This window comes from Corvus brachyrhynchos, unplaced genomic scaffold, assembly GCF_000691975.1.
Source record: "Corvus brachyrhynchos isolate BGI_N302 unplaced genomic scaffold, ASM69197v1 scaffold152, whole genome shotgun sequence".
Taxonomy (NCBI): domain Eukaryota; kingdom Metazoa; phylum Chordata; class Aves; order Passeriformes; family Corvidae; genus Corvus; species Corvus brachyrhynchos.
The window spans coordinates 1,580,612-1,591,005 of record NW_008237447.1 but is presented as its reverse complement, the minus strand read 5'-3'; positions in this window follow the sequence as shown (position 1 = coordinate 1,591,005).

The window sequence follows — 10,394 nt, the reverse complement described above, 5'->3', positions numbered from 1 at the left end:
GTTTCGGTTGCCTGGTGCCTCTCCTCAGCCTAAGGACACCCCGGCACGTTCCTCTGCAACTCCTTCAGCCCCCGGCATCCCCGCTTCTTAGCGGGGTTCTTACAACTTCTCTAGTAAGCGCTTAAAAATGTCCCCGATGATCATCTGTCCTCCCCAAATTAGCCAAGTGTATACCTTGGGAAATGAGCGTAGACGGTTCCTGTTCTAAATTTCCAGCATGGGCGCTGCAACTAATTACTGGAATTTTAGATAAAGTGGGAGTATAATTTTAGGTGAGGAGGTGTTCTCTCTATTAACAATGGGCAGCCGAGTTGCGGGGTGTTAAGTTTTCGTGCCAACACCGCGAAGGGATGGGGATTTTTTTTTGTTTGTGTTTGGTTTGTTGTGTGGTTTTTTTGTGAGAAAGGGGTCACATACAGCGTGCCAACACCGCGAAGGGATGGGGATTTTTTTTGTTTGTGTTTGGTTTGTTGTGTGTTTTTTTTGTGAGAAAGGGGTCACATACAGTTAAAACCGACATTTTAGAATATGGATGTTGCTTGGAAATTAAATGGTCCTGGCCGCAGCAAACCCACGTGGATACACATTAACTGTACTTAAAACTTTTAAAGTTTCTGTGAAAACTTAATAAGTCAGTGGAATTATTCATGGACCTAGAGCTGGCTAAAAAGCATTCTAGAGCTGGCTAAAACAGCATCGTGCATTCTTTTGTGGCTCAGCACCAGAGAGAAGCACCTTGCAAAATGGCACTCCCCATTCACAGCATCCAGCACAGCTTCCCTTTGAGTGTTGTTCATCCTCAGGCACTTCTCTTAAAGGGCTTGGCTTGTGTTTGTAACCAAAGCTGGGATGGTGCAGGCATCAGTGACCCACATGAGAGATGGGAGTAGTCTCCAACTTTGTCTCGTCTGGAATCTGCCAAAAACCATAAACGATTCTGATTTTTCGAAAGCAAAGCGCTTGGTGGGTCCTGCTGCTAAAGGCAGGGGGCACAGGGATGGCGGCAGTAAATCTGTACAAGCTGTTTACATTCTAGCAGGTGGTTTCCAGTTGCTCATAATTTTGCCTTTCAGACTGAACTTCTCTACAGGCAAGATAAGCTTTTCTTAAAAAGCGTGAATGAAAAAAAAGATCAATAATTTCTGAAGGAAAAAGCAAACCAGCATGTTTGCTGTGATAAAAGATGTGTTGAAACATCTTTGGTTGTTTTCAAACAGGTGTAGTCCCTCTGTTAGTACAGTTAAAATGGAATTAAGCAAGGAGACAATCCCTAGGCAGTTAATCTGTTTTAAGTGTTTTATTTGGAGCTATTCAATGTTATTTAAAAATATTTTTCACATGGAAGTTTATTTTTATTCAGCATTGCTTTAAAAAAAAATACACACCCACCCCAATCAGTGTCCTGATGTTCCTCTGGCCTGATACATTATGAATTTAACTGTTTTGCAGTACTAGCTAACAGTTACTATTAAGAAGTAAGTCCCTGTTACACTAAATAATGGATATGTGCAGCAGCCCACAGTGATGTTCTCCTTCAGCACACTGATCTGACACCCCACAGCCTTCGTGCATACTTGCAGGTGGAAGACAAAGTAAAACTCCCTTTCGGGCCACAAATTTAGCCTCCAGCAATGTGTGGTTCCAGAAAATTCAGATGGAACTATAATACTTTACATCAGCTGAGGGCCTGCTTCACCATTGTTACCTATCTATAGGATATAATCCATGGAAGTTTGTATGGGCTGAACTAAGACTCCTAAAAGGTAAATACAAAGCTATCTTTCTCCCCCTAACCATTTTTCCTGATAAACCTCAAAATTTCAAGTGAACTCCTGGTTCCTTGCCTTTTTGTAACTTAGCTGGCCAGGATTCTGATCCAGAGTTTCCTGAGACAATGTTGATAACATCTCATCTGTTTAACACTGGGAGCAGTACAATCCCTTATGCATTACTATTGCTAGCTTCTACTGGGTTTTTTGTTGTTGTTGTTGGTTTTTTTTAATCTACTCCAGCTTTTGCAAATAAATTTGGCAAACATCACTTTTGCTAAACTTTTGACTCACGACAAAGGAAGGAAAGCTTTTCAATACAAGGAAGCACCATTGTTTCGCATGTAACGTTGGATTTACATCTGCTTTGAAATTCTCATAAACTTACTGTACGGTCCTTTCTCATTTAACAAGAGCTGTCATTTGTATATATCCACGTAAGATGGATGCCCAGGCCCTGAATAGATGTTCCAGATCTCTGTAGACCTTTGATCTCATGATTGCAACATCTGAGCTGGCTTAATAGTTAATGTTAGGATGTTGTCTTTCCTTTTAGCCCAAGACCGAAAGCTGCATGACTGCAGTTAGCCCCACTTCACCTTCAAACGGTGAGTAAATTCCTATGCAATTAGCCAGATGGCTTCAAGCCACAGCCCAGCTGGGATTCTCTGTCCCTTGAAAAACAACATACTGGTGGCCTTAAACCTTCATCTCCCTCGGTCAATTGACAACCTTGATACCAGATGAGCAAATTCCCAGTGTTTGCCCTGTGTAATTTAGTCCCGGGCGGAATCGGAGGAATACCACACTTCAGCAGTGTTTGATCTCACTGCTGATACCGCGACTCCACCTGAAGGAGTTCTCTAAGCGATGGGATCGTGAACAAATTCAGCTGAACAAGAGGGAAACAAACAAACAAACAAATTTTTACTCATGCTGTAGCAGCTGCTGGCTCTTTTCTCTCCTTGCCAAGTACTTAATTCCTCCCTCCCTCGTCTCATCTTCCAGTACCAATCTTTTGTGGTCATTTCCTCTGTTGATAAGCAGAGTCAGCTTTTTAAGTTACCACCACATGGAACGATTTATACCAGCACTTCAGTCAGAATGACCCATCTCGACAACACCCCTGAAAACCCACTCTGCTGCATGAAGATTTTCATGCCATTCAGCCCCCTGGATTTCCCTTGTAGAAATTTCCATAGAAACAGTGATTTCAACAGCTTTTCTGGGATGCCATGCTGGATTCAGCCATTAGACACTGCTCTCTTGATTTAGTACTGAGATCAGCACATCGCAGAACTTACTGGGTGACACAGCATCAGTTCATAGCGTTTAGTGAGTCTCTTCAGATAGCTACCGAGTAAAACTTTTCCTCATTTGCTGTGTTACGCTGGAATCTCTTATTAATCCTTGATAGCTTCACAGCAAGACACTGCTGAAATATGTGTACTCTCTGTATATGTTGGTTTTTTCCAAGCTGCCTGGCTACATTTGATAGCACAATAATAAGAGCTTTTATGTCCTATTAACATCAGGAGTGAGTGATGTGGATATATAAACTGCTTTTGTAGTTTTATACCCAGATGTTTGTACCAAGAAATAGAATATTTAGAATATTTAGAATATTTAATGGAGAAATTTGGCTACAATGAACCTTCAGGTCTGTAATGTAAATTCAGCATTAGGAAGAACCCAAGAGAACAGCATCCTCCTATAGTATTTACTCCTCTGTGTAAATTTCCTATGCTGCTCATGACTCTTTTTTTAGACACCAAAAATCATAGCAAGGCTTTGCTACACTTACAGAGTGAACCTGAAATTTTCATTTAAAACACTAATGGCATGTAAGCAATAATGTTTTGTGAAGTTATTATATAGGTACAAGATCACGAGTGAATCATCCCAGCTCACCATCTTTTGTGTGTCACAATAGGCAAAAATACACAATAGGACAAACCCTGCTTGCCTATCTACAGATAGCCTAGGAGACAACAAGCTGTTAAACCCTCTAAGGTTTTGGCTGTAGAGAAACTCTAAGGTTTTGGCTGTAGAGAAACTGTGGGCAGCACAAATACCTTCAGGGACTTGGAATTCACAACCTGGACTTTTGTGACTGTCCAATCCAGCTTTCTTAATAAAATAGGCCACATCACTTTGCCACACTACATCGATTAGTTTGAGCTACAGCCCATATGTTACAAAAACGAATCACAGATTACTTTGGGTTGGAAGGGAGCTCACCCTGCCCCTAATTTAATCTAATTTCACATTCTACTACTGCCAAGCCAGCAGGCAGGGCACTCTTAAGGCATTTCTGAAGAGGTAACACAGCAGGCTGTGATCAAAGCACCCTTAAGATCCTCTCTGGAAGTTCAACAGACTGTTAGCTTGCTATATTCTTATGCTAACATCAGAACCGGAGAGAGCCTCCCAGGCCCAGCTGCTAAAAGCATAAAAGCAGGAGTACTACAGCATCATCATCCCTACTTAATATTTGTTTATCCTTCCAGGGAGCATACCAGCTGCTAGTATGACATAGCATCACATAGGAAGCCTCTCTTTGGTGGATATCCTGCTCTCTCACCTACCTTATTAAGTATTCCCTCAATCTTTGTATTTTTTGCAAGTAACTGTGATGACTGTATGTTTCCTAGAAAGGTACCAACAAGTATTTAGTAGTATGCAGCCAAGAAACAACCTAAGAAAGATCTTAATAAAAAGTGTGATTACAATTCCTTATTTAAAATTACGTTTTGGGACATCTTAAGCCAATGCTTTAACCAGGGACTGGATGGTCTCTGTATCATAAATCTGTATCCTTGATTCAGTGTTGTGTGGTCAAGTCACGTGCTTCCTTTAGTAACCACACTTAGTATCTTTTTTGATGCAATTACAAACCAATGTGACAGAACTGATTTGCTGCAAACCCACGTTGATTGGCATTAATTACGTTACTTTAATTAATTATTGAAGCAAATCCTGTGTCAGTGATTCTATTCTTTTGCCTGGGGTCCCTGTCACTCTGACGGGTCTGTAATTACTCAGGTCATCCTACTTAGGGCCAGATCCAAAACAAGACTTTGGAAAATTTTTGGTACCTAACATTTAGAACTCAAATCTAAAACACCCTCATTCAGCAGCAGATTGAGACTGAAAGCGCACATGTACTGTCAAAGTTGCCTAAAGGCTTCCAGTTTTCCTTCTCTGCATGCCCAGATAGTTCTGAGCACAGAGATGTCTAACAAACACCCAAAGGCAAGGCATTTGGGGTGTCACAGCCAGGTCCTTGTTTCCTACCCTGAAAATCTGGTCTTACCAGATATTAAGGATTTCCCAGACTTTGTCCAGCATATTTGGAACAATGTGGTGGTTTCCCTGGAGCCATGGCATTAATGATAGATGAAACTGATGGCATATAGGGGATGTAGCTATAGCACACATGGACAGCTGGTTGCCATGTATCAGGTTTAGTGGTTCTGGGATGTGCTGGTCATCAGGGTTACAGCACTTGCCCAGCAAGTCCCATGCATCCCACAATTCCATGACCTGCTGCACTGCAACCCCCAACACAAATGCTACCATTTCTGGAGAGCAGACAGAAGCATTATCAGCTCTCATTTGAGTTCCCTGAGAAACCTGGAAGAAAGGTGCTGATACCTCCTGGGACGCCTGATCCAGGACATTCACAGTAGGTCCAACACTCAGCAAAACCCTGCAAAGACAGGCATGGGAACAAGGCAGGGTGATATGGCTTAGCTTTTGTGAAAAGGCCTCCTGACTCATAGGTGTTTAAAGTCACATCCTTGATCACATAGGTGAGGTGTAAGGCACCCTGCACTCCTCTTGCAGTCGTGGCACTGTTCAGAAAGAAACCCCAGATTCACTAGGTCAAAAGAGAAAGCTGGCAGCTGTAGCTGACTGATTAAATCATTCACCTGGGGAAGGGAAGCCTGCAGGCTCTCATCCCTGGGATGTTTATGTGTTACATGTGAAACAATAATAATTACTGATTTCCGCTTTGTATCACTCTCCAGAGAATTTGTAGGTTTCAAAATCTCCATAACCAGGCTGAGAAAGAAATCAGCTGTGCGATTATGTGACAAAACCTTGCCTCCAAAACACACAAAGGAGTGCTCAGAGACAATGCCACTTGGGTGGTTTGTAGCCCAATTAACACCCTGCCCTGGCTCCTCCCACACCCATCACAATAGCCCATCAATGGCCCATTTTCTCAAGTCCAAAGAGCACAGGGACAATTGGCAGATGGGAACCCTCAGATAGGAACTCCGAATAAAAGAAAACCATTCCAGGCTCTTCCCAGGGCTGTCCCAGGAAAGCCTCGGCCCCAGAGTGCAGACTGGAACCTATCAAGATAAGTCAACACCACAGTAACTTTAGGACTGAGGGGGATTGTATCCTATGGATATAGGACTCGTTAGAGGATGCAAGGGAAGAGCATTTAAGGATTGCATAGGACTCTTTGTGGGATGCTTACTGGAGGAATCAAAGGGAAAGAAAGAGAGATCTAGGTGATTTGGGAAGGAACAAGTAAGGGAAATGGATAAAGGGATAGAAAGTACCAGTTGTGTGTAAGAATTTGCTGGGTGATGTACTTATCTGTCATACACAGTGCATTCCTTTCTTCTTATTAAATTTCTTTATAACTTACAACAACTCTCTGTTTTGGGTGTGTCCATGTGTATGGGGGTCTGGTGCCAGTCTCTAGTCAAGCCATGCACTGGAGAGTCCACATGCCTGGGTGACAGTGACCAGACAGACAGGAATAACTCAAGTGCCAGCACCTGGAGTGGGACTGCAGGTAGATAGGGCCCCTACGTGTCCCTGGGGCTAGGAGCTGTAGTGAATGATGGTCTGGGTGCCAGCAGCTGGGCCAGGCACTGGGGTGGCTGGGTGCCAACAGCTGGAGAGCCCCGAGGGAGTGACCAGGATTACTGTCCCCTAGAGCAGACCGGCCGGGCAGAAGCGGTGCCAGGAGGGAGCGAGTGTGACAGCGTTAGTACCAATCCAGCTGGACCTCTTTGTGGGAAGGTGGTGTGCCCCGAGAGCCCGGGAGGGGGAAAGGATGGCTCATCTCTAATGGGAAAACCACAGGAGGAGCTGGGTTAGGCTGGGAATACACACTTGACCTCCCTTCACTTAGACCTGGGAGCAGGGAGTTGCATCAGCTGCGCCTCTCCTGGGCTGATGGATGTGGCCTGATTCCTCCAACATAAACACCAAATATTTCCCTTTGTGGGTGAGTGCTGTAGCCCCAGACCAGCAGGTAAGGGGGGAACAGCAGATGTAGCCACTGCCATGCTTTTTAGAATAACTTTGCTCATTCTTTCTGACAAAAAACTGCAAGGAAAGATTATAGCCTTGAATCCTGAATGAATGAAAATACATTACTGGCAGAAAACTTCCAGATAGTTTTTCTGTCTATATAGTACTAGGGTACCTAGACCCTATTTTGAGCCACTGGCAAACTTCATTCATTGATGGAAAAGCACAGGCTGGCAGAGGAGTTCTCTGGGCCATTAATCAAGGCCAGGTACCTAGGACTTAAAGTGTTGGCATAGTAATTAATTAAATTGAGTGCTTAAAAGAAAAAAACCCCAACAAGTAATATATAAATGCTGGCACAACACTTGTTGTTATCTGTTGGAATGGTCCCAGTGCTACAAATGTTATTTTCAAATCAGTGTAAATGGTCCAGAAAAGTCCTTCACCCACTAAGTTAAACAGCAGACAAATGAAGATTTAAAACATGAGTTTCTTCAGAGGCACTGGGCTCTCCTCAGCACCCTGGGGAAGACTATTGATCATATGATGTGCTGAAGATGATCTGTTCCCTGTTTTTTTAATCTGATCCCCACCCCACACAGGAAAATCCTCTCTCTCTCTACTGCTTATGAATTTTATTTTCCAACCACACCTCTAGCCCTAGGAGAGCTATCAGTGGAGCCTTGTGTTTTTCAAACAGTTGATACACACATTATCTGAATTTCTTTAAAAGGAAGGGCTGCTGAAGGGTGGGTCCCAAAGCTGCACGAGAGAAAAGAATATGATGTGAAGAAAAATAAAACACAAGTGCACAGATGCACTCCTAGCAACAACTCTTACAGTAATATAACAGGAAACACTTGCCTTTCTGCCTGAAAGAACTAGGCTCTGTGCAGATGTTTGTATTTACAAGATACAAGTCATTTCTTGCAGTCTCTCCTTAGAGACTTAGCATTAATGTATCTGGAACTAGACTGGAATATAAATTATTTTCCACAGCAGTTAAAGTGACCTTAAAAATGCTTACCTATTCTCATTGAGGTTACATCACGATTTTCTACATTTGTTAATGATGTGATTGACTCCTCCTGTGTGTTTAACAGCAAATTGCCTAAGTGGAACACAAACCAAAGTGTTTCACAAGATTTGAGCAAGACAGAACAGCCTCCAGAATGAGCCAGCATTTTTTAACCCTCAGAGAAACCAACCACCAGGGAGATGCCAGAGCAATCTGGTCTGACCTTACCTGACAGCAGTTCCACCACTGACAAACATAATCAGTTAAGTCAAAGATTTAAGCCTAACCACCAGCTACCTGCTTTGGAGCTAAGAAGACTTACCCAAAGATGAAAAAAGTGGCTAGATTGAGGAAAGAGGCAGATTTTTCCAGTGATTTGGAAATGCACAGATGTGTTTCATCACTGTTTGTATCCTCATGTCTAAGTTTACAGTAAATTCAAGAGGATTCTGAGATGGAGAACTGCACAGAATCTCCCAAGTCAGTGCTGCACCATTTATTTTCATTGAGACTGTCTGGATAACTCCACTGGAGATGGCTGGAGGAAGAGCAGATGGATGCTGAAGGAGATTCCCCAACAGACAGGGGAACAGTGAGGAATGTGGGAGACATCACATGCCCTAGACAAGGAAAACCAGGCCAAAAGTTAATCAGGGCCCATGCCAATATTGCCACTTCAGTAACCCTGTCTCACGTCACATGTAGGGTCCTCTGTTCCAGGCAACCAGATTTCTGCAAACTGATTAAACTTTGTTTGAAAGCCAGTTATGACTATTGACCTGCTGTGATTATAGCCCTGCTAACTTCTCTTTATTTTTTTACTATGGCCAGTGGAGATCATTTGATTTTTGAGAGAGATCAATAGAAAGCTTAAGACAGGAAGCAAGTCTGTGCCACTTATCAAAATGATGCAGATCAGATTATTTCCAGCTTTTATTTTATCTGAACTGTGGTTCCCTATGCACTTTCACTGAAGGAAGTGTCAGTTATGTCAATGAGACAGATGAAAGGAAATACCTCGACAACCACAAAAAGCAACCCAAACCCACAAAAAGTGAGTCTGAACAGCAGCCTCAGTTTTGTGTAACATGAGCTCCCGAATAATTTTATTAAGCAAGTTTGCCCTTCCAAGTGTGCACATGCCCACTCACCTCCTCCGCTTTCTGCCACACATCTCAAAACCAAACCCAGGGTTCTTACCTGAAGTTGGTCTCCACTTTTTTCCCTCACTCTGTCCTGAACCTGGTGCAAGCTCCTGTTCCCATGGGGTATTTCTAATCCTTCAGCACCCAAAGAACATTAAAAAAATAATGATTGACAAAAAAGCAGCCATGCCACACTCTCAAGAGGACCTGCTGTAAGGTTGTTGTCCAGAAAATTCAGATTCATCTACATGGTGTGCAACAAGCCAATAATGACACACTAGAGAGAGACATTAATTATTTACTTATTTTGGAGTCGCAGAAGCCTGGGTGCTTGGCAGTATTCCACAAATCAAGCACAGCCCACTGGGCTTTCCATGGCATTACCTATACACAAAAATATGTTAGTAACCTCCCAAGTATGATTGGTTAATAATTACCATACAAATTACATAATCGCACTTAATTTCTGTGCATGCTCAGGGGAAGGATCTTCACCTGGGCAGGGATCTTTCTGACCAGGAGGTGTGATATTTAATGTTATAATGAAGGCGGTTCATTTTTTTTTATATCCGGATGCATTCAAGAGGCATCTGTATCTGGCACAGGATGATGGGGCTTTGTGGCTTCGGGGTTACAGTGACAGTGCTGTATGGTTGGACTGGATCATCTTAAAGGTCTCTCCCAACCATGATGATTTTAGGATTATATAGGACACATAGACCTTGAGTCTTTTTCCAAAGTGGCAATATATACATCAACACCTTGATTTATTTCATCCATAGAGCTTGCTAGCTGCAGGATGTCCTTGACTAAGGGCACCATCTGGTTCTACTGACATACAGCATCTTGTTTTACTTAATGAACGACGGGAAATCTAGGTTGGATATTAGAAAGAAATTCCTTACTGAACAGGCTGCCCAGGGGAGTTGCCCATCCCTGGAAGTGTTCAAGGCCAGACTGGACGGAGCTCTGAGCAACCTGGTCTGGTGGAAGGTGTCCCTGGAGCTGCATCATCTTTAAGGTCCATTCCAACCCCTTAACGTCCTACGGTCTTGTGACCCTTAGAGCTTGTTGGCCGCTGTGTGTTCCGCAGACAAGTCTCCCGTGTCGCTGATGAGGAGTACGCGGAGCTCTCACACGGGAACAGGGCCTCAGCTCACCGCCTCACCGCGGGCACAG